At 34.3% G+C, this 25,986-nt stretch overlaps 1 long non-coding RNA gene across 1 annotated transcript; it reads left to right on the top strand.

Moving 5' to 3' along the window:
* The first annotated feature begins 3,094 nt into the window (after positions 1–3,094).
* On the top strand, positions 3,095–18,828 carry LOC139702445 (uncharacterized). Its single transcript, XR_011705062.1, has 3 exons — positions 3,095–3,178; positions 3,839–3,896; positions 18,614–18,828. It is a non-coding gene; the product is annotated as an uncharacterized lncRNA (long non-coding RNA).
* Positions 18,829–25,986: the final 7,158 nt, after the last annotated feature.

Raw genomic sequence — 25,986 nt, forward strand, 5'->3', positions numbered from 1 at the left:
TCATTGATTTGAACTTTTTACAATAGTTAAAATGGTAGAGATGTTATATTTTACATTATGTGTATTTTCTTGCAATAATAAAAAATCACTCAGGAAAAAATACAGGAAGAAGGGGCAGGCTTATACAGGAAACCACAGTTTGTCTCGAGTGATATTTTTTATAAAGATAAGATCTCTTGAAGCAACAGGTCTCTATAGTTGATCATGGTGTCAAAATTTCTATTATATGCAACTTATTTCTAAATTGAAGTAACAACTACATCTAGAAGAAACTTTAAAATGTTTCCTGAACAAACTTAAAAATCTTTGGAAGAAGCAATACATTTAACTGCTTCCAATTCAGTGGATGTTAGTCTAATAGAGAATGATCAGTCTTTCAGAAGACCATGGGTGTAGACAGCTTCTCTCTTGAAGAAAGTTGGTCAAATTCTTCCAAGTCTGGAGCATCATGTGATGGCAGAGAGCAAGGTATTCCCTTGGATGGGCTCTGTACCTGGGGAGTTCTTGTCAACCACTGTAGAACATGGATATGAATAGCTGATGGAAATAAAAAAGAAATTGAAATTTAAAGACATTTTTGCACTTATATAAAATATCTGGAATAAGTATATTTTTAAAGATAGAAAATAGATGAGAAATTTCCCACAATTAGGAAACAGGACATGAGAAATTTTTGACTGGTGAAAACAGAATTTTTGTTAGCTGTATGATAAATTTTGTGAAAAAAAGATAGTGATAGTTATAGAATACTGGTAGGAAAATTAATGTCCTTGAACTTTATAGTTAAAAATGATAAAATAGTAAAATTTATTTATATGTATATATTACCACAATTTAAAAAAATGAGGATAGGTGCTGGGTGGGGTGGCTCACTTCTCTAATCCCAACAACTCAGGAAGCTGAGGCAGGAGGATCACAAGTTCAAAGTCAGCCTCAGCCACTTAGTGAGGCCCTAAGCAATTTTGTGACACTCAAAATTTAAAAAAATAAAACAGAAAGGGTTAGGAATGTGGCTCAATGATTGAGAGTTCCTGCATTCAATCCACAGTTTTGACCCCCTCAAAAAGAGAGAGAGAGAGAGAGAGAGAGAGGGAGGAATGGCACTGAAGGGTGGGTCTGCTTGATCTCATTTTGAAGTTCTAGACTGAACTCCCCTATCAGTCAATACTGGTTGTGGCTTCTTTCTTGCCTGGGATAGCAATGTATAGGTGCATTCTGCTCTTGCTTTTATGGATCCCATAGTCAATTAGATTATGAAATATATGAAACAATAGGAAAAAATATTATTCACTGAAGTGGGATGTGAAGTTTAAAAATATCATGTTTGAAATATTGCCTTAGATGGTAATGTCTACATGTTACTCAACTTGAAATACAGAATGTCAAATATGTTATTTTGATCTGAACCAGGATCAATTAAATGGGTAAGAAAACAACAACAACAACAACAACAAAACTTACCATTATTTTCTTTGAAAATTTATTTCTTTTCATTTTAATATTTTAAAGTAGTATATTCAGAGATTATTGTTCTGATACAGCATATTCACATGATCAGAGGAAGTTATTTTGTATGTAATACCCCAATGTTCACCCTGCACCCTTATTTTAGGTATGTATTGTGTATACCCATGCCTAAATATATATTTCATGTGGACAATTATGGTCCAGAAGAAATTCAATTTGTATGTTATCAACAAGTGGAAACTGAAGTGGAAAATTGAAGCTACTTTCTGAATAATTCAGTATTCACCACTTTCACTGAAAATATAGATATTTGATTTTAAAATGTAAATTTGTGTGCATGCCTTAAGAATTGATTAAATATATTTTATTTGGAAAATCACTTCATTCTTGAAACATGATTTTTATACATTATGTTTCTAAATAATCAATATTCCTAACATCTTGTGGTATTTTCAAATTTTCATGCATTATTATGAAAAAATAAATTACCAAACAGAATTATTCACATTTCCTTGTTCTCAATACACTGAGTTATTTAGCTATGGTCCAAAATTTAATTCCCATGTATTTACAGAAAAAATAAGGGGAGTCTTTGTGGTATTTCATTAACTAGAAATATTATTTATTACTGTTCACAGAAAACTTAGATTAGAAACATTCAATTTTGTTCAATTTTAAGATGTTAATTCTTTATGACCTAAGTTGTAAAGAAGAAAAATTAGTCATATTAAGCTATTGAATTAATTATCCAGATGATTTAGCCTCTCGAATACTTAAAAAATTGGGGCAAAAAAATTAGAGTATATCTACTTGCCTCCTTTCTACTTCCTTCAATAGACACTACAATTTATTCTTTTTTCTGTTCTTCCTTGCAACTTGGGTTGACTGAAGCCCATGAATCCAAATAAACCACACGCTAAAGCAAAAGGGCACAACCTGATGTTTCTGGGACTAATGCCTTTTTATTCCATTCCACATTCTACTGAAAGAATCCCCCAAAGCTCATTATGTGTTCATCATTATCATGGCGCAGAAGGTCAGGTCCACCCTCATTATTCACAGCAGAATTTTAGATGGGAGAAGAGAGAAAGATTTGCCCTGTCGCTCAGCACTGCATGACCCCCTGTGGAAAGGTCATCAGGACCTCTCACCAGGGGAGGTGCTCCTCTACTCTTTGCTGTGGCAAACCTTGTCATTTCTGTGTCATTCACAGCTGTAGCTTTATGAGCAGACATAACAGGTCTGCTCACATTTAAAAGCTTCACTAGGTAAATAAGATGAATTTTATTTTATTCTACTCTGCTACTGCCTAAAGTTTTGGCTTCAGCTGGCAGGGTCCAGTGGCCTACTTAGATATTCAGATTATTCAGATTAAAATAGCATCTAAATACTACAGAGACCTCTCTCAACTAGCACTGATATACATAACACACACACACACACACACACACACACATAAAAAAAAATCTTGTACATTGGGTTCTAATTCATCTTAACCTTGGCTCCCAGAAACTTGTTCAAACTGAATCGTATTCACAAATTGTCACCAAATACAAAAAAAAAGTTACTGCCTAAGTTTTTCAAGCTAAACAATAGCTGCATGTAGAGTAACAGGAAGTGCCTTCATCAGCTGGGTCTAGTGTAACAAAATAACAGACTGGGTGGCTTAAACAAGAATAATTGCAAACTGAGGAGAAAGAGTCAAATACAGGTAGTCTAAAATTCTCATTTTGCAACACTGATGAAATTGAGGGAGAGGGTGGTGAGACCTTAAAGACCACTGTCACATTATAGCCTTGCGATTGCTGTTATTGTGCTACCACAGAGGCTATGCATGGGGGTTATGTTGATAATGATTTAAGGACGTTCAGACCTGATGACTGTAATCCCAATTGAAATCACAATCTCATTTCTTAATAGAAATGTTCAATGTAGGTTAATGTGGTTTACTCATTAGCCATTCTCACCCCTGAGTTATTACCAGGCTTCTGAGAAAAACCATTCATCAAGATAATTATGCTTTGCAGTTTAGTGCAGGATTAAAACCAACTATCTGATTTTTTTAGGAAAAAAATAAGTTTTTCACTTTCAAGAACATTGACATAGTTATATATAGGGACTTGGACTCTAGTGTAATTAAAAAAATCAGATAGTATTTGTTTCAAATATTTAAAAACTTAGTGAAGCCTTTGTTGAAAGAGCAAGCTATTTCTCCTCTAGAAAACAGCAGAAAAAAAATTCAGAGGAAAAAATACATATTTTAAGTGAAGATGAGGAATCTCAATTAGAACACAAAATTTACCAAAAATCATTTAATACATGGGCTCTTGAAGTATTAACCTTGCTTTGCATGATGTCTTGGCACCTCCAGGGCTCCTCTTGATGTGAGTGTACAGCACCAATGGTGGGAATGGCATGCATGACATCAGGTATGTCCCTTTATTTTCTTTTTGTGTCAGTTGGATTTTTGTTGCTGTGATCAAGATACCTGGGAACGATTTAGAGAAAACAGGTTATTTTGGCTCATGGTTCAGAGGTTCGGTCCATGGTCAATGGGCTAAACTGCTCTGATCCCAAGGTGAGGGGAACATCAGAATGGAAGGAGGTGGTGGAGAATCTGTGCACACGAAGTCAGGAAGCAGAGGGAGAGAGGGAAAAGGACCACTGGGAAGATGCAGCCTCCCAGGGCATGTCCCAAGGACCCACCTCCTGCAGTCACAGTTACCATCCGCCTGCAGTTACCATCCAGTGAGTCCATTCAAACTACGATGGACCAATTAGGTTACAGCCCATATAATCTAATGATTTCACCTCCAAATATTCCTGCACTAACACAGGAACATTGCGGGGATTAACATCTTAGATCCAAACCATAATTCTCTTTATCTACCCCCATCCTTCCCTCTTTCTTTCCTTTCTTTCTCTCTTTTTCTTTTTCTCTTTATCTTCCTTTCTTTTCCCCTTTCTTTCCTTTGTCTTTCTCCCTCTCTCCCTCCCTCTCTCTCTTTCTCTTGCTTGCTTTCCATGCCAGAAATTGAACTGCAGCCTCAGACATCCCACGTCCCTGCTGTACATCTGAATTTTCTAATTTGTAACCTATGAAAATATTTATTTATCCTGAAAGGTTTTTTTTGGCATCATGAAAAATAAAAATATGATACTTTATTAGAAAGTATCTGAAATAAATTGTATCTCTTTCTATAATTAACTTCAGATAATGCTTTTGAATCTCCCCATTTGACATTGAAGTCCTTCATGAATTTATTTAGCCAACAAATAGCTCTTGATCATTGTCTATATTCCCGGGAGCTCTAGCATCACTGACTTGGCTCTCCTGTCTTACCTCCCAACACACTGGTCATTGTAACCAAGGCTTTCATATTCCTGTATTTAGGTCTTAACAAAAAGAAAGAGGATGCTCTTTTTTTAAGAGAGAAAGAGAGAGAAAAGAGAGACAGAGAGATAGAGAAAGAGAGAGAAAAAATTTTTTAATATTTTATTTTTCAGTTTTTGGTGGACACAACACCTTTATTTTATTTTTTTTAATGTAGTGCTGAGGATCAAACCCATCACCCCGCATATGCCAGGCAAGCGTGTTACCATCTGAGCCACATCCCCAGCCCAAGGATGCTGTTTTATTTGAATTCTCCTGTCATTTTTATATTAAATGGATGATGTATTCTAGAAACCTTGAATGCTTGTCCATGTTGATCTCTTCTCTGAGATGGCCTGTCTCCACACACATTGTATCTCTTACATATTTGTGAAGTCATTTTATGCCAGTTGCAATCTCTAAAGCAGATAAAGACCAGCTAGAAATGTCTTTTTTATTCCCAGGCTAGATTTCTTGTTATTGCTTTTGTTGTTTTTGCTGTTGTTGTTGTGGTTGTTGTTGCGGTTGTTATGTGGTATGCAGAATCCAACCCGGGGCTTTGTGAACACAGAGCAAGTGCTTTAGCAGAGAACTACATCCCCAGACCCTGTAAATCTTCCTAGCAGTGTGGAATCCATACCTCTGTTCTCAGAACAGTGATTAGGGTAGAACTACATATGTAGTACACATAGAAGCCCGGAGGATGGTCTGAAGGTAGACCTAAAAAATTATCTATACACTGTTTCCTTGTCTTTTAGTCATTCAGGGTTCCATATCGTCCCAAAGAAGATATAACTCCCCTGACAAAAGAGCCCATATCACAATCTTTACACATCAAAAATACCTGGAAGATGGCTAAATTGGCTCTGCTTAAATACATTTTGCAACCCTTTTATAAACCTAAATTTCTTTGTGTTTTAGAATGAATACCTATAAATAAATCAAAAGAATAATGTTTATAACAATAGGGCACAGCATGTTTAAATTCTACGTATTTATTAGATGACCTTATTTCCAATTATTTATTTACATTTTAGTAGCTTTCATGGGATCTTCTTCTTATCATGAAACATGATATTAAAATATAATCATATGTTATAAAATATATTAGGCCTGTAAATGAAGAATGTTAAGATTTTTCCAATTTCTGCTGGACTATACAAATAGTATTTGATATTTAAAACTATGTTTACCTGAGATTTTTCTGTTGTATTATTATCACTTTGAAACAATTTGAACACTGGCTTTCTTATTTATGATCTACACTAATGTGTCTGGGTATGTCTTTGAGCCTCAGTTTGTTAATATTTGTAACGGATTCTGCATTAGTATGTTCCTCCAAGGATTTTTTTATTGATTAATAACACATAAAGTGTTTTGAACCTGCTTGGTTTATGATAAGCAATATGCATATGACTATTAAATAATTGGACATCCACAGGTGACAGGGAGGCATTGGTTAGAACTGAGGTGCTGGGAATTTCAACAATGTTTTTTTAAGTTGACCTCTTGCAACTAGGGATCACAGTAGAAGTACTATAAACCACTAAATAGGTCTTCCCCAACTGACAAATGCCACATTTTCCAAAATTTCATTCAGTGATCCTTCAGTAGGAATCAAGAACACAGAAAATTGATGTAATGTAGATTGGTTCTAGAAAGTCTACTATTTATTTAACCACAGAAAATATGTTACAAAGAGCCAAGTAAAATTTTGAAAATTTACTTAGTATCATACATGCATGAACGAAAGACAAACAACACCCCCCCAAAAAAAAAGATTAAGTAAAATATGTCCCGCTATTGTTTAATCCATTTCATTAATCCCAGATATAATTTAAAGCTAGATAAATTCACCTCACATATCTTCCTTTGCTCTCTAAATATTGTTCCTTACCTTTCAGGTTCCCGGGGTAGCTGAAGTTTTTTATAAAACCTGAAACATTCCATTGCACTTTTCAAAGCCTGTTTTACAATTAAAGAGCATTTCTTTCTTTTAAAGTTATTCATTCCTTTCAAACTGGCATAATCAAAAAGGTGTCACTTTCTTTGCGTCCAGAGAAGTACAGTTTTTGAGTGCTCATCCTACTGAAGGCTGTTGACTTTTGAAAGTGAAAACAGGATAATCAAATGCCTTTCTCCATGGGGGGCTGGGAGTGGGGGGGATTGACACACAGTCCATAGCTAAAACCCTCACTCTTTGTCCAATAACAATTGATGTCTTTTAACTATGACACGGTAGCTACCGTTTCAACCCTTTTTTCATGTTTTAATTTATTATAGTTAATTATACATGATAGTAGAATATATTTTGATAAATTTTACATATATGGAGTATAATTTCCCATTCTTCTGGTTGTATATGATGTAGAATCACATTGGTTGTGAACTCATGTTTGCACATAGGATAGTGATGTCTATTTCATACTACTACCTTTCCTATTCCCATTCCCCTTCCCTTCCCTTCATTTCCTTTTGTCTAATCCAAAGTACTTTTAGTCTTCCCTAACACAACTCCTCTTATTGTGAAATTAGCATTGACATATCAGAAAAAAGACTTCGATTTTTTTGGGACTGGCTTATCTCACTTAGGATGATATTCTCCAGTTCCACCCATTTACTTGCAAATGTCATCATTGTATTATTACTTTTTTGTGGCTGATTAATATTCCATTCCATTTGCATGTTGAAGGGCATCTAGGTTGTTTCCTTAGTTTATCTCTTGTGATTTGAGCTGCTATAAACATTGATGTGACTGCATCACCATAATAATGATGATTTAAAGTTGTTTGGGTATAAACTGATGAGTGGGATAACTGAGTCAAATTGTGGTTTCATTCAAACTTTTCTGAGGAATCGTCATACTACTTTCCAGAGTGGTTGCACCAATTTGCAGTCCCGCCAGCAATGCATGAATGAACATTTTTTCCTACGTCCTCACCAACATCGATTGTTGCTTGCATTCTTGATAAATGATTTGCATTTCTCTAATTGCTAGAGATGTTGAATATGCTTTCATATTTTGTTGACCAATCATATTTCTTATTGGGGGAAGTACCTGTTCAGTTCCTTGGCCCATTTATTGAATTTTTTTTTTTGGTGTTAAATTTTCTGCGTTTTTATATATCCTGGAAATCAATGCTATATCTGAGGTACAGGTGACAAAGACTTTCTCCCATTTTGTAGACTCCCTCTTCACTTTATTGATTGTTTCCTTTGCTGTTAAGAGGCTTTTTAGTTTAACTCCATCACATTTATTAAGTCATGATGGAAATTTCTTGCAGAAAGGACTCTACCAAGGTGCCAGAGACCCTAAGGTGAAAGAGGTTCAGGATACTCTTGGGGGCAGAAGGTAGATTGTCTTTCTGTGTTCATCAACAGGTCACTGTATCGAAGCATTCAATAGCCTGGACTTCTTTTGTTAGGCTTGGCAGGAAAATCCAGAAAGAAGTTAGAATTTTTGTCCCAAACATTTGGTTAAAACTCTTTCTTAAAAGAATCAGTTGCTTTTTTGATATGGCAGTTAATTTTGCTAAAAGTAATTGCTGAATCCTCCTTCTGTGATTTGGTTTGACTCAACATCTTACTGTACAAGCCCATGTTTGAGGAATGAAAATCATCAGATTTCATAGGTACTGCCCTGAGGTATATTGTGGAATTATATATAGAGACAACCCTTAACTTCTCTTTTATTGTGAAATATCTTCAATTTATTAAATTAATTGATGAGGTGTAGAAATAATTTGGCTGAGGTTTTATGCTATAAATTTAGCTGTTAAAATATCTTGTTGAAAAAATGTTTATAAATCATTAACTACAATATTAATGTATAAAATTGCGTGCTTTTTTGATTGACTTTACAAGTGCAATGTTATCATTCTATTATTTCATTTTCCTTAGCTTATCAAATTGTAGCTAAATGCATTAAATTCTAGCAACCATTATATCATTAATCAAAATGCAAAATATGTTAAAATATGGTATAAATCTTTATGGAGCTAAAGTACAGATACTAAGGCACAGATCAAAAATATTTTCCCCAATTTAACAATGTCCAACTTTCTTTGAATTAATAATAAAACAACATTTTAGGGCACATTTTCAAAACAAGAAAGGAAATTATCCAATACAAATTTCCATTCTTTGTTTGAAAAAAAAAATTGGCATTAGTTTTGTCTAAAGCTTGTTAATAGTTTTTACAGAGAAAACATGTACTTTTTGTTTAGTTTTTACAATTATATTTTCCAAGATTTCAATGTGGCCTTATTTTTTTGTTACAGCAAAGAGAAGATATTAAATGCAAAATATTGTATTTAAATGCAAATGTTAGAATTGAATGTAACAGAAGGCCATAATTTGCCATGGGATCCTATGAATACTCATTAAACTGAAGAAGTGCTAGTTTATTATTTATGAATTCATTTTAAGAGTTGGTACAAATGGGAATATTCAGGTAGTTCACTGTCAGAAATATGTATTTGTATGAATGTACACATATTACGTATGTAATATATATGTATATACATATATATCTACTTATTGTCAAAGTATAGACAAAATAGCTTTACAGAAATGTAACAGTACACATAGTGAATATTTCAGCTTCATTTTCATATTCCAAGAAAAAAATTTATAGGTTAGAAAACTAAAAATAAGAAGATGGCATTTATATACTTTTTAATAAAATTCCTGAAACTAATATTAAATTTTATTTAAATCTTTCCAGAAAAGAGTCTTCAAAAGCCATTCCATCACACACTTAGGAAATTTCACTGACTCACAATTTGTCATGTCTTGATTTTTAGGGCCAACTCATCCCAGTCTTTTGCTCTCATAGTTGCTTGTTGAAAATCAAATATAATAACCTTGGACTCACCCTCTTTGCCTGACTTTCTTCTAGCCTCAGAGACCAAATCACTCATTTTCTTCTACATGGTTATGCTAAATCATTTTCAGACATCAAGGTGAAACTCGGGCTAGGAGGGTCATCATGAGATTGTGTGGGCAGGTAGGCAGCTTGGGCAAGTTTACCTCACATGAATATCTTCATTGCCTTGATCATAGTGATGAAAGCAGTTTTCTTAGGGTTCTGGGTTTCAGTTGTGATCCAGCTTCCCAAGGTTGCAGAGACCTGAAATATTCATCAATCCAAGGGTGTTGTGCACAAAAACAGGCTGCACCTGGGATATGAATTAATCCAGTCTTTCAAAATTATCAGATGTCTTTATATTGTTGTTATTTTCTTCTCTAACAATTAAATTCAAGTCACTGAGGTGTACAAACATGTAGACATATGTTCTTACAGATTCTTGATAAGATCAAATTTAAAAATTTGAAGCATGCTATACAAACACAGTGAAGCAAAAATAAGCATACTTTTCCACATGTGAAAATATTTGACCCACGTCTCTCTCTTCTCAGTCTATACCCAAGGACTTAAAAACAGCATACCAGAGAGACACAGCCACATTGATGTTTATAGCAGCACAACTCACAATAGATAAACTGTGGAACCAACCTAGATGCCCTTCAATAGATGAATGGATAAAAATAAATGTGGGTTATATACACAATGGAATATTACTCAGCAATAAAAGAGAATAAAATCATAGAGTTTGCAGGCAAATGGATGGAGTTAGAGAAGACAATGCTAAGTGATGTTAGCCAATCCCAAAATACCAAATGCCAAATGTTTTCTTTGATATAAGTAAGCTTATTCATAGTGGGACTGAGAGAGGGAGCATGAAAGGAATAAACAAACTCTAGATAGGGCAGAGGGGCTAGAGGGAAAGGAAGGGGCCTGGGGTTATTAAAAATGGTGGAATGTGATGATCATTATTATCCAAAGTACAGGTATGAAGACACAAATTGGTGTGAATATACATTGTATACAACCAGAGATATGAAAAATTGTGCTCTATATGTGTAATAAGAAGAGTAATGTATTCCGCTGTCATATATAAATTAAAAAATTTAAAAAGTAAATATCAAAGGACAACAATAACCAAAGAAGTAGAACATAGAATGTACTAGAAGCTTCTTATTATTTCTGTGCATTGGCTACTGCTCCACAAAGAGCTCTACCCTAATCTCTCATTCTGTTTTTTACTTTTGCTACTTTTCCAAATTCTTATATGTGAATTGTACAGAGCACGTTCTTCAGTTTCTAGATTTTGTTTCTTAAGATTTTTAATGAATTTTATTTATGTTACCACATGCAGAAAGCATTTGCTTATCCTCCTTATAGATTGATGCTCTGTTAAGTAAATATTCCACATCATAGTCAACCTATAAAAGTGTTCATATAACTAGATAAAATTGTTAAAAAGTAATAATTGCTTCTAATTTTGGCAGCTACAATTAGAACTCCTTGAGCATAAATATGATTTTTCATTGAATATGTACATAGAAGCGCTGCGACTTGGGATATACATGTGTTGGATTTACTAACTTTTGACAATAGGGCTTTTTCTCACATAGCTGAATCTATTTGCTCTCCTATGTGCAGAGTCCCTGAGTTCTTATGCAACATTCAAATAAAGACTTGGTTTTGTCTATACCATTTTAGCCATGCCACTGTATTTGCATCAGTATCCCATTGTGACATTCATATGCTTTTCTTTATTGTAAAGAATTACTTCTGGATAAATGTACTCATAATTTTGCATTATCTCTATTGGTTAATTGTCTTTCCACTATTATATTAGGTTGCTCTTATTTTTTATTTATTAGTTTATGCAAAGTTAAACTATATTTTAGGTATGAATTATTTAGGTACTTAGCATGTTGCAAATGGCTGTTCTGATTCTATTGCTCACAATTCTTTCCTTATTAATTTTGTCTTCTGGTGAACTTTCCACAAACTTTGAGAAAATCTTAAAAATTAAATGTAATAGATAATATTAACATGGTCTTTCATTTTTGACTAAAATTTAGGAAAAATATTGCACTAATATCTCAGCCTATTCACATAGTCAAAAGCATGCTGTTTTTCCTTCTATAAGATTTACAGTTTTGTCTTTTACATTAAAAAATTATTTAATTTTGTACTAAGCAATTTTTGTATATCATATGTTTGGCATTGAAATTCATTTTCCCATATAAAATTTTACTGATATAGAACCAATTTTGGAAAATAGGACCTTTCTGTGTTTGTTTCCATTTTTGTGTCCTGAATCAAGTCTCCACAAACCTGTACACCAGGATCTAAGATATCTATTCTTTACCATTTGTCCATATATGTATCCAGTACCACACTGTATTCATTACTATAGCTTTAACCATGAGTTATCTATATATAATTTTTGATATCTAGAGAGGTTGCATTGCAGTAATAAAACATGTATTTTGTGGTTTTAATTTGACTGAGGGTCACATTTTTATGTTTTTTATTTCTCCATATGTACTTTATTTTTAATATTTTAGTGCATAGTGGAAATTGTGGATGATACATTATAAACTGTTTTTTATTATGTTGCTCTGAAGTTTATCTTGGGTTTTGCCTTGGAGGGCAATTAAACTACCAGCAATTATTGTACATTTTGTGAAATTTTTGGTTTCGGATTTTTCAAAGTAAGTCTCTTTCCTTTTGAAGTTTTATCTTAGGCATATACCTTGGGTTCACTTGTGGCCCATATACCTATGTTCTGCCTCTTCTAGGCATTCAATTGAAAATTTATGAAGCCCCTCTTACTGGGCAGGATTAAATCCCAGAATATTTTTCTAATTTCTAGAAAGTTGCTTAAATCTTTTTAATTATAATTTTTAGTCTAATATTTGTTGTTTTACCTCTGATCTTCTTTGGAAAAATTGAGTTTAGACATCAGGCAATTTTATCAGATACTAGAATGAATATTTTGAGAATTTGTCTATGTTGCTTTCTCCTTTTTCCGGTGTTTCTTCTCTCAACTTTATTATTATTATTTTTTATGGAAGCTCTAACAATTCATGCAATTGCTGATCCTTGAAGCCAACAAATTTGCAACTTTGGGCTGCAATATGCTTATAAGTGTATGACTCTGTAGAGCTTTCTTCCTCTGGAACTTCTGCTGTCTTTGTCATGGCCCGATTTTCATACTCTCTTATTATTAGTATATGCCAATCACAGTCTGTAGCTGGTTCGTGTTTCCTGTTGTTTAGTCAGTTTAGATTCTTTACCTACACTTCAAATAAGCTTTCTTGGAGATAAGAATGATGTTAAGAATTATTTTTCTAACTCAGAGAGCAGTCCAGTTTCCTTTCCAAATTGTTACAAATACCCACTGTTATCTACAGTGACCATGCAGTCTGAACATGGGTGTTCATCCTGACTCAAACACTCATCATACCACACCTCTTTCAAATTCTTATTTCGTGAGTATGTACAGAATTTTGGTCCCTTAGCAAAACTGAATAGAGAACACACACTTGTTTATATATGGTTTAATGCTTCAATTAGTGGTATAATAATTTGAGCTGGACTTAACACTTTTCCTCAAGAATACTCTTTAGCCTTCTCATACTGATATTATCCATACTCCCTCTTCCCTTTATTGTAAGTAATCCTTGCTTTCCTGCTTCTCTAAATAAAGCTCTGCTCATGCCTCAAAAAAAAAAAAAAACAAACAAACAAACAACAACAAAAACACAAAACTTTGGAGCTTTCATAATTATTAACATGCACATTTCCTAAATACTAAAACCAAGGAGAAATATGCTATACCGAAGGCATGCATTTTCACTGAAAAAAAAATAGATTTAGATTGTATAAGTATGTTTTGAATATGCAATGATACCAACAAAAATATGGCAAAATCAAAATTGGAATATTGTCATAAATGTAAATTCCTGGATGGGATTCATAGTAGGAAGAGCAAAATGAAATTGTTGAAGATGATAAAATAATCAATCTTGATGCAAATTTGAAGAAACATGAATGAATTCATTAGAAAGGAAGTGAAAGCCATCTCTTTCTCAGTTGAATATTGAAGTAATTAATTTGTCTTCCTTTGATAAAGTGCATTTCCAGAATGGAGTCTAGTTAGTAAAGGGTGCAGCTTCTGCAGCTCTTTTTGCTCCTGAGATGCCACCAGGGCAGCAAATGGAAGAATTCCGGTGGTGTCCAGTGACTGAAGGCTCCACAATGAAGTCTACAGTTTGGTCAATCTAATCTCTGGTGAGCAGCTGCTTTTATGATCTTAGACTTGTCACTTCTGTCTGTTTTTTCTTTTATCTTCTCACAGAGCTATTCACAATTCTAATCACATGTGCCTATGTCATTGCAGCACCAGAAGATTAATTGCTAAATGTCTCCCTGGAGCTCAGGAGGAAAAGGACATTAATAAAAAAAAGAGCTGCCAAAAGTGTTGCACTGTCACATTTTTTTAATATCAGAATATCTAGTAGGCTCTTCCACACATTTTCATTTGTCAAAGTCTTGCTCATCTTCCAAGGCTAGCTTAAATTTCACCCTCCTTTGTGAGGATTTTCTTCATATTCAGTCAGAATAAATCAAAAGTAAAATCTCCTCAAAGCGCCCTAAAATTTAGTTTTCACTTTGGATCCAAAATTGTTCACAGTCCTTTTATACCATGAAAACACTTTGTTTCTATTTCAAATACTCTCTTAGGGTTCCCAGTTAGGTAAATAAGACATTTTAAAACATTCTTAGTTAAGTTTAGGGAAATTTTAGCTCCATTTGTCCTTTTGTGAATCCCATAGACCAAAAAAAGTGAAAGCATCGATTGCTAGAGTATCATCAACCCTGTGTCCTTCATCTACCTGCACTCTAAGATCAAACTAAGAAAAAAGTGAGGGTGAGAAAAACATCTGGCCAAAGAACAAAGAAAGAATTGCAAGGATTGAATAAGAACTTCCTTCATTGTGACTCATGTGGCAGAGGTGACCTTTGGCAGACATTTCCTTAGGAGTGAAGGTATTCTAAAGCTCCTCTTTGTTTAGTTTTGTTTTCTTAGTTGTAGTTGGACACAATACCTTTATTATATTTATTTATTTTTATGTGGTGCTGAGGATGGAGCCCAACACCTTGCACGTGTTAGGTGAACGCTGTAGTGCTAAGCCACAACCCCAGCCCCCCACACTTTGCTTATTACACCTTTTAACAAGGTTGTGTTGGGTAATGTTATGGTTTGGATGTGAAGTGTCCCCCAAAAGCTCCTATGTGAGAAAATGCTAGAAGGTTCAGAGGAGAAATGATCGGGCTCTAAGAGTCTTAACCCAATCAGTGATTTAATCCCCTGATAAGGATTAATGAGTGGTAGCTGAATTGGTGAGGTGTGGTTGGAGGAGGTGGGAATTGGACAGTGGCTTTAGGGTATATCTTTGTATCTGGCTAGTGGGCTCGCTCTCTCTCTCTCTCTCTCTCTCTCTCTCTCTCCTATCTGATCGTCATGTGAACCACTTCCCTATACCACACTCTTCTGCTATGACATCCTGCCTAACCTCAACCCGGAGGAATGGAGTAGGCCCTCTATGGACTAAGACCTCTGACACTGTGGCCGCCTAAATAAATCTTTCCTCCTCTACAGTTGTTCTGGTTGGGTCCTTTAGTAACAGGAGTGAAAAAGCTAACTAAAGCAGGTAACAATAATAAAAATAATGGTTAAAACTGGACTCGTAAAGTATTGGAATGAGTACATATGAAGGACCATTAGCAGTCATAAGCAGTGTCTATTCTGCTCCTTTGTGCAAAGATGCTCTATTAGAAAGTATATATTATTCTTAATGTTAATTTACTGCCCTGCCAAATCTCTAATATGGACTATGAGCATCTTCTTTTTCTCCAAATAAGTCTTTTCCAAAGCTACCTATTTTTTTTTTCCATTTTCAGGGAGCTTACTTGATATGCAAAGATTTTAGAAAATTTTGGAAGGGGAATAGAATTATTTTATGATAGTATACAATTCATCCATCAGTCCTTCAGAATAAGAAGGGTATAACATACATAAGTAGGTTCATAAAGTGCATTTTTTAAAATATCAGCTTTTCCATGACTAATTATTTATTCAAACACCAAATTCCCACATTACAAGTGAAATTAAACTAATAATTTTGTTTGAATAAAAATAGAAACCCAAAGGCAGTAATAGGACATAGACAAAACATTAAACATTCATAGAACTCTGATAAGGAATTATGAATGTCAATGAAGAATTAAAGATAATATTCAGAAGGAAGACATGCCAAATTATTTATTTATCAGTACTGGGGATTGAACCCAGGGGGATTTAACTGTTAAGCCACATTCCCAGCCCTTTTTATTTTTTATTTTGAGACAGGGTCTCACAAAGTTGTTTAGAGTATCACTAAATTGCTAAAGTTGTCTTTGAGCTTGCAATCTTCCTGTCTTAGCCTCCCAAGAAGCTAGGATTATAGGCATGCACCACCATACCTAGTAATACTTTAATGTAAATTATTGGAACAAAGTTTCCTGCCTTATGGAGAAATATTCTGATGTACTATGATGTGCTAACCTAGTCTGATTTACTTGAATTAATAAATCAGTATGCATGTGTATGTGTGGTTATGTATTCTTTTTGGATCTACATGATAGTAGCATATATTATATTATACATACATGGAGTATAACTTATTCTATTTAGGATCCCATTCTTGTTGAATATGATGTCAATTTACCCTAGTCATATATTTATATATAAACATAGGAATGTTATGTCTAATTCATTCTACTAAGACATTTTCTTAGAGCCATTTTATGTTCAAAGCAAAAAAGAAAGGTACAGCTGTTTCCTATGTATCCCTTGCTTCACACATGTGTAAGCTCTCTTATTAGCAATATCCCCTGCCAGAGTGATACATTTGTTACAACCAATGAATGTGCATTGAAAATTCAAGATCACCCAGACTCCAATTTACATTATGGTTCATTCTTTATGTTCTAGGTTCTATTAGCGTGTAATGACATTTATCAACTATTTTAATGTTATATATTTTTACTGCCCTAAAAATCTGTGTTCTGTGTCTTCATTTGTCTTCTACTCAAAGTCTCAGACCACCACTAATCATTTTTACTGTCTCATAGCTTTGTCTTTTATGAAATGTCGCATGTTTGGAATCATACAGTACACTACATTCTCAGGTTGTCTTTCACCTAATAATATGCTCCTAAGGTTTTCATGTCTTTTCCTGGCTTGATAGCTCATTCTTTTGTAGTGCTGAATGATGTCTATGATATCTTGTAGTCTAGATGAACCTCATTTTCTATCCATTTACATATGGAAGGACATCTGTTTCTTCCAAATCTTGGCAATTATGAAAGAAGTGCAGGTATTTGTGTGGCGATGTGGTTAAAACACTCTTGAGTAAATACTAAGGAGTGTGCTTGCTGGGTTGAATAGTGAAGGTGTGTTTCATTTTGTAAGAAACTGCCAGTCCTCCAAAGTGGCTCTGACTTTGTGTGTTCCACAGGCAATGAACACAAGTTCTTGTTGTCTCAGGTCCTCATCAGCATCCCTCTTGTTGGGGTTCTATATATTTTGACATTTTGATGAATGTGTAGTAGGCTCTGAGATTTGAATTTGCAATTTCTTGATGACTCATGATGTGGAGCATCTGTGTATCTTGTTTGGTGAAATATTCTTTCAGGTCTTTGGTTCTTTTCCTCATTAAATTGATATCTTATTGAGGAGTTTTAAGAGTTCGTTGTGTATTTGGAATACAGTCCTTCATTAGATGTGTGCTTTGCCGATATTTTGTCCCAGTTTCTGACTTGTATTCTCATTCTGTTGACATTAACTTTACAGAACAGTAGATTCATATTTTAACGAAGATGAGTTTGTCAGTTATTGTGGTGGATTGATCATGTCTTTGTGTCTTTGGTTTTTTACTTGATATTCATCACTATATCCAAGCTTTTAGTAAATATCTGCACATGGTTTTGGAGAGTTGAATGATCTTCTATGATACATTCCTAGGGGGAACTGGGATTCCTGGTAAATAATTTTGATTACTACATCCTTTCCCATATTTAAATGTTTAAGAAATATTTGGAGAGGTTTAATGATTTTCTAAATCTTGTCTCACTAATGAATGAGAGATAAAAATCACCTAGCCCATCAAATTAGACTTTAATGGTTTCCTTAGGTGAGGAAGAACACAAATAAAACAGTATAGAAAGTGTAAACTGACACCAACTTTGAGAAAACGAGCCAATTAAATAATTGGCCTATGATAGATTTTACTCCCTACTAATATTTGTGGTTATTTGGGAGCTTTGTTTTTTCTTAGCCTTTTCAGAAAGTGCCAGAAGAAAATATCTTGAAAAATAATCTACTAGTTATTGTTGCCTATTGTTATTAGAGGGCATGAGTATTATAATTATCAACAAAACTCTAGGGCATTCTAATGTAAGAATGCCTCAAACCAACTACACACACTTTATACATACATACAAATTGATTTTTTTTCCTCAATTAGTTTACCTGGACTTTTGAGTGACGTTTAATTTTACTTTCAAGTTAAATACAGAATTGATTCATAATAAACATAATCACATTTTCTAATTTAATTATGTTATTTATGTATAGCAACAGCAGTTAAAGAAAATGTAGTAACCAGGGGCTTGGTAATTATGGGGCATTAATTTTGGGATCTTACAAATAACACGCCTCGGGGAATATCTGAACCCATATTAAAGTTTCAGAAAGTCAATATTATAGTATAATTTATTTCCTTATATTGCCACTGGACTGAGTTTTGCCTGATTGCTCACAGACTGGTTCCCTCTTAACCAACTCTTTCCCACTCTTTTGGTAGGCAATGGAATGCACTGGGGCCAACTGAGGATGAAGGATGAGAGAAACACGCATCTTCTTCTCTGCTCCAGGAAGCAAGTTTGGAAGTAGCCAAGTCATATCTGCAGCTCTCATTTCCATCAGAAGCCTTGGATGCAGGCCCAGGACAACTCACCTCCCCCTAGAGGTGGCAACAGCTTCCTGTTATTGCTTACACTGGTTGCCACTGGATGTCTGCTGTCACATTTTCCATGTTTTCACTCCTCAATACTCTTCTGTTCTATTCTATTATTCAACAAATCTTTTATTTTTTTTCTGACTGGACTCTACCTGATACTTTGATTTACTAATTCAAGTTTTTTTTTAAATATAACATCATTGTATTTGCACGGTACCAACAAAGCCAGATGGGGTTGGAGTTTTCATAGTACAGACAGAAAAAAATAATAATATTCCATTTATTTGACACAAATTCAGCAATTTAAATTCCCAACTAAAATTATCAACCTAAAGCAAGCATAAATGTGTCTGAGCTCTTACAAGTTGAAATGATTTTCTTTGCTTTGTTCTGCAAGAATCATCTATGTTCACTCCAGTTTGCCTTGTGTTTTAAAATGAGATTTGGCTAGCTTTTTTGCAGTACTTCATCTGTAACAGAGTATTGAATTCAATGTCTGCAGGACATCAGTAAAACTATATGTATTGAATATGTGGGAAAAAGATTATCTTCTAGCACATCAATGCAATCTGGATTATTTTATTAAAGAAGAACAATCACATACCAATGAATTCTGAGATTCTTATTCCTTTCAAGGTTTCACAACAGATAACCATAGAAAAAAGAACTCTCACTCTCACCTAAGCCTGGAGGAGAGGCTTAACTTCAGGTACTTACTTTAATCAATTAGATAGAAAGAAATGCAAAGATCCCCAAAATATAATATAAAATGTTTTCATGCTTTAGTAATAAACTTAAATAAAATCACATCAAATATGCTTTTATTAGACAAAATGAATTAAAACCTTGAGATATCATTACTTACATATAGTTGGAAGACCTCAAAAACCTTCAACAAGGTATATTCAGTGGCAAAGCATTCCTGGGTTCATATATTCATATACTTGAATATATGAATAGAATCAGAATCACATTGAAAGGAAACTAAAGAGAAAAATAAAATAAGTGAATTCAAAACTAATTGAACCAGTTCAATAAATTAAATAATAACTGAAATCAACATTAGTTAGTTTAAAAATAAATTTGTAGAAATTATCTAGGACCCAGCACAAAAACATTAAGATTTTTTTTAAATTCAAGAACAATGAAAGTCAAAATGAGGAGAAAAACACACATCTAATCAGTATTCCTGAGAAAATAGAGAATAGGGAAGAGGAAGAGGCAAAGTTGGAGACATGACAGAATATTCCAGAAATAATTGGAAGTGCAAGAATAACAAGTAGGATAAATAAAGAGAATGCCTGGCCCGAGTATGTCAGAGTGAAAATAGAGATTATCAATGAGAAAACTCAGCTTTACAAAAAGAGCAAAGGCAGAGTATCTTGAAAGACAGGAGAATCGTCCTGCTGCTCACTTCTCCAACACAGGAACAAAACTCAGTGGACTGTGGGAAAAACTGTCTTAAATAGCTTACACTGTGGAAAACGAAAACAGAGCTTACAGATATGTCAACTGGAAGTATCACAGATGATAGCAGTGCAAAGATATTTTCAGGCAAAATGCTCAGATTTCACACCACAGCCACTCTTTAAAGCAAATATTTAAAATTTTTCTGAAAAGCAAAATTAAATTGATCTCACATGGAATTTATGGAATGAAAAAAGGGAGAGGTGAACAGAAAAGGTGGCAAACATTGGCAAATCTGAATGAGCAGACTGGAAAACATAGGCAGGTACTGATCAGTTACAAGCCAAGAGGTTGTGGATGAACTTATGCTAGTATGAATAAGTAATTTTAATTAGCAAAAAGCATCATTAGGAATAAAAGAAATCAGTGCTTAAGTTAGTTTCAACTCAGGGCTGGGGTTGTGGCTCAGCAGTAAAGAGCTCACCTAACACATGCGAGTTGCTGGGTTTGATCCTCAGCACCATGTAAAAATAAATAAATAAAATAAAGAAGGTATTGTGTCTAACTACAACTTAAAAAAAATGAATGTTCCAACTCATCAGAAACAGAGTTAAGTTGATGTACCTAACTACATAGAAAGCAAATTTTTTCAGAAAAAAACACATTAATAAGATAGTAAAAAATTCACAATCACAGTGGGGGTTTTCGATAGACTTTTAAAAAATTTATTTATTTATTTATTTGTTTTAATTAATTATGTATGACAGCAGAATGCACTTTGATTCAGAGCACCAAATGGAGCACAATTTCTTATGTCTTTGTTTGTACACAGAGTCACACCATATCCATACATGTACTTAGGGTAATGATGTCCATCTCTTTCCACCATCTTTCCTACCCCATGCCCCCTCCCTTCTCCTCCCTCTCCTTTGCCCTATCCAAAGTATTGGCTAGACTTTCTTAATAGTTGTAAAACAAATAAAACTGAAAATATCAGTAGGGTCACAAAGGATTTCAATAAACCAATACAAAAGTTAGATCAAGTGTTACAACCATAAAATATGAAGTTTGTGTGGGAATTGGGACACAAAACAACTCTCAAATATTTTCAAAGCAAAATGAAATGTTCTGTGATTATAATGAGTTTGAGTTTAAAGTGAGAGAGATAGAGATCTAGAAAAATCATGTTTGGATACTAGAAAAATAAGCCAATGATCAATAATTTCGGGATAAAGTAATGGAAACTAGGTGACTAGACATAAAAGACAAAATTCTGCTTGTCAAAACCAGCACCTTTAGAGATGCAGCTAAAGCAACATTTATATGTAAATTCATAGTTTGAAATAATTAAATTGGAAAAGAAAGGCTGAGCATTAATGAGTCAAGAACGTAACTTTAGATGTTATAAAGGAAAAGAAAGAGAATAAATCCAAATAAATTAGGATTACATAAATAATGTGAATCTGTGATGCCATGGCCTGTCCTAAGCAGTTTGTCCAGTTTAGTTCAATCAGGACTAGGGTTCTGTGAAGGCTGCCTCTATACTCTGTCCTGTTCACTTTTATTCTGTTCTCTCTTCATCAGTGGAGAAACAGAGAAAGATAGCAATGAGATAGAAAGCAATGTTAAAATAAGGTCAAATTCATCAGTAACTTTGCCAAGTACGTCAGGATTATAAACTGCTTGATAGGATTCAATACTTATGGTTGTCCAGTGTCCTCTTGAAAATTGTGAGGGGGCGGGTGGCTAAATCTTGAAGAGCAATAAAATGTAAAAATTCAGATGTCAAACCATCTGGTAATCACAACTGTACAGGTGGGGTAATAATTACAGAACTTAATGTTTTGTTGCTTTGAGGATTAAAAGAGAGAGTTTCTGTTACATATCCGCCATGTTCATTCACTACTTTTAAATGGGCAGTACTGTGCTTGCCACAAACGGCTTATGGGATGGACCAAAACTCTTTGTAATTTGGCATTCTAATCCTAATCACTTCCTTTGATTTCTCTTTAATTTTTCCATTTTAAGATACTTCTTTTTTTTCCAAGTTGTAATGAAGTCATTAAATTTTCATCTAACAAATGAATTCATTGATAAAGGCAGAACTGACAAATCCTTAACCTTTTAGGGCCAGCATCTTGACTTCTTCATTTTCCTCATAGTGGTGATCATATCAGAGTTCACATTCTTTAAAATCTAATTTAAAGAGTTCTAAAAGGTCTATGATTCTAATGAGCTCTACAACACCAATCTACCTCATAGTGCTTTTGAGTTCTAATTACTTTTAGCCCCAGCAGACTCTTAACTTTGAATATAACTTACACCATTCACTGAAAGAGTTTGCCAAACTCTATTAATGCTTTTTCACATGTTTCTATGATTCTAAATGGAAATTACTCTCACAATTTGTCCAGTGTATAAATTAGCCCACATTGTCCTGGCTGCTAGTAAAACTCTCCAAGATTTGACCAGGAGTAAATTAGCATTTTTGATTAACATGCAAGAGGTTATTTTGTGCCATATATTTTTTAGGGTGACCCTTTATGTTGTTGCAATAGATATGATCTTTTTCTATAATAAGGGCTAGCATATCTGCATCAAAATTCACCCTTTCTAGTATATTATTCTGTGATTTAAAATATGTGTATACAAGTTATACAATCACTACCACAGTCAAAATATTGAACAATAACACATTATCTAAATAGTGCTCTAGTTCTATTTGTAAAAATTTCTCTGGTAACATCTGACTTGCTTTGTGTCTGAATGAGTTTGTCTGAGAATTCAAATAAATTTAAGTACACCAGCTAGCTTTCAAATTTGACTTTGTTGCTAAATGCAATGCATTTGTGTTTTATCATTGTGTGTTTGTCAGAAGCTCATTTCTTATGACTGTCAAATGTTATTTTATTCGACAAATTAACCACAGTTGATAAATTTTCTAGTTCATATAACAGTCATCCCTTGTGTTTGTGGCAATGACAAATAAAGCTACTATAAAACACTATTCTTATCAATTACTATTCTCATATCAGCATTTGTGTTAACAGAATTAATTCTACTTGGGAAATGGTGAGTGTTTACTTAAATTTTTTTAAATGCAGTTTTATTTTGAAGCAGTTTTAGATTAATAGAAAAATTGAAAATAGTTACAGAGATTTCCCATATACTTGAACCTGTTTCCCATATTATTAACATCTTAATTTAGTATTATACATTTGCACAATTAATGTATCAATATTCATATCATATTTTTAACTAAATCACATATTTTATTGAGATTTCTTCATTCCTTTTTAATATTTGTTTTAATTAGTTATACATGACTCATTTCTAATACTTTTCTTTTTAAGAGATCAATAAAAAGTACAAAAATTATACACACGTATGTGGTACTTGAATAAAAATCGTATACATTTACATGATGTTTTGATAATGTATATATTATATAATATTTATGATTAAACATTTCTGTATATTTCAACATTTTCCATTTCTTTATGATGAAAATATTCAAAACCTTTTTTCTAGTTTTTTGAAGCATATTTTCATTATATACAATCAGCCTGCTGTGCAATAGATTGTCAGAACATTTTATTTCTTTTAAACTCTAAGTTAATAGCCATTGGTCAACCTCTCCCCATCTGGCCTTCCTCCCATTCTCCCCAGCCCCTGAGAATCATTGCTCCACTGTCTCCATGAGATCATAATTTTAGATTCTCCATGAGTGAGATTATGTGATGTGCTTGTCTTTCTGTGCCTATCTGGCTTCATTCAACATAATTATCTCCAGTTCTAGCCACTCTGGCAAAAATGACACAGTTTCATTTCTGTGGATGAACAAAATTCCACTGGGTACATGTACCACAGTTTAGACTTTAGACTCTGATGGACACTTAGGTTGTTTCCATTTCTTGATTATTTTGACTAGTATTCCAATGAACATGGCAGGGTATGTGTCTCTCTGACATACTGATTTCATTTTCTTTGGATACATTCCCAGTAGTGAATTGCCCGATCACAACAGTAGTTTTGTTTTTAATTCTTTAGAGAAACTCCATATCGCTTTTGTTCTATAATGTGCAAGAGTCCCCTTTTTCTCCCTAACCTCGACAGCACCTGTTATCTTTAGTTGTTTTGATAATAGTCATTCTTAATTAGGTGAGAGGAGAGGATAGCTCAGCACAGTTTTTATTTGCATTGCCCTAATGATTAGTGGTGCTCAGAATTTTTTTGTTGTTGCTTTTGTTTGTGATGCTAGGGATTGAAACCAGGGCCTTGTGCATGCACTCTGCTAACTGAGCTATATCCCCAGCCCCAGTGCTCAGAATTTTTTCCTGTAACTCTATGTCATTTATGTGTCTTCTTTTAAGAAATACATAATTTAAATGTATTGCTTTTGTATCTTGGACATTATTTCCTTGTCAGATGTACAGTTTGCAAATATTTTCCCCATTCTGTAGGTTGTTTATTCATTCTCTTGATTGTGTCCTTTGTGGAAGAGAATCTTACCAATTTAATGTAGTAATCCCATTTGTTTGTTTATCTGTTTGTTTCCTGTACTTTTTGGATCTTGTCAAAATATCTTTATCCATTCCAATGTCCTGAGATGTTTATATAGCTTCAGGTCTTACACTGAACTCTTCAATCCATTTTGAGCTGTTTTTTTTCTAACTGGCAAGAGACACAGGACATTTGTCCTTACTGTGTTCTCCTGTTACAGCATCTCATTCAGGCTGCCTCCTTCCACATAGCACAGGAGGCATCCCAAGCTCCTCCTAGCTATGAGGTTTCTCCCACTTTTCTCACTGTTACGATTTGGTGGTTTTGAGCAGTAATGGACAGGTATTACATAGTCTGACCCTTAAATATCATAATTCAGATATTTTTTTCTCATGAATTGACTTGTGTTTTATGTTCTTGGAAGGAAGACCATAGTGATGAGGGACCATTTTCATTGCATCATAAATGTGACACCACAATACACTGTATCACAAAGGCAATCAATGAAATGTATTTTCTAGCATATTTACTTAATTATATTTTCACTGACATTCCATGATACTTATGAGTAATAAGCTAAATGCTGTTTTTATTCATATGCAATTACCACTTTAGGATTCAAATTGCCTTTCTTTAAATTTAAAGTCTCTATGTGATGATAAGCATGCAATGTCATCTTCCAGTTTTGTGTTTATAATTTTTAAACACTATTATTGTGAAAGGAGAGAATGCTGCGTCCGGCTAACGGAGCCCAGTCCTGCGAGGGACGGCGGGGTTAAAAATACACAGGACACCAAGGTTCTTCATCCAGGAGGGAGCGTGTGCACGCTTTATTGCCAGATTTGTTCTCCTTATATATCTTTTTAACAACTGCGGGAAATTACTCAAAAGTGAGGAGGGAAGAGTGTGGTGAGCCGCTTCTGCCGTTTCTGCAGACTATGGTCGCCATTACGAGATGGCGCTGGCTCCGCTGTGGTATGTGACAAACAACTCCTTATCTGAGAGAGTTGGCACATGATTTTCACCACCCTGTGAGAAAGCTCCACGCGGCAGCTTTGTATTGGGGCTTGGGATGCTTTATTAAGGCTGGGAGGGCATCCGGGGGAGAGAGAAGAGGAGAAGAAGAAAGAATAAGAAATATCAAGGGACCTGAATAAACTGCTGAGAGAAGATTCCTGAGTGTTGCGTCTTCCTTGCGGGCAAGGGGTCGCGACAAGTGGTGCCGTGACTCGGATACCAGAACTTTCAGCAGTCAGGGGTGGTGCACCGGTTAGTCCCAGGTAAGTGGGATCCGCGACCAAAGCGGG

This window comes from Marmota flaviventris, chromosome 17, assembly GCF_047511675.1.
Source record: "Marmota flaviventris isolate mMarFla1 chromosome 17, mMarFla1.hap1, whole genome shotgun sequence".
NCBI classification, from domain to species: Eukaryota; Metazoa; Chordata; class Mammalia; order Rodentia; family Sciuridae; genus Marmota; species Marmota flaviventris.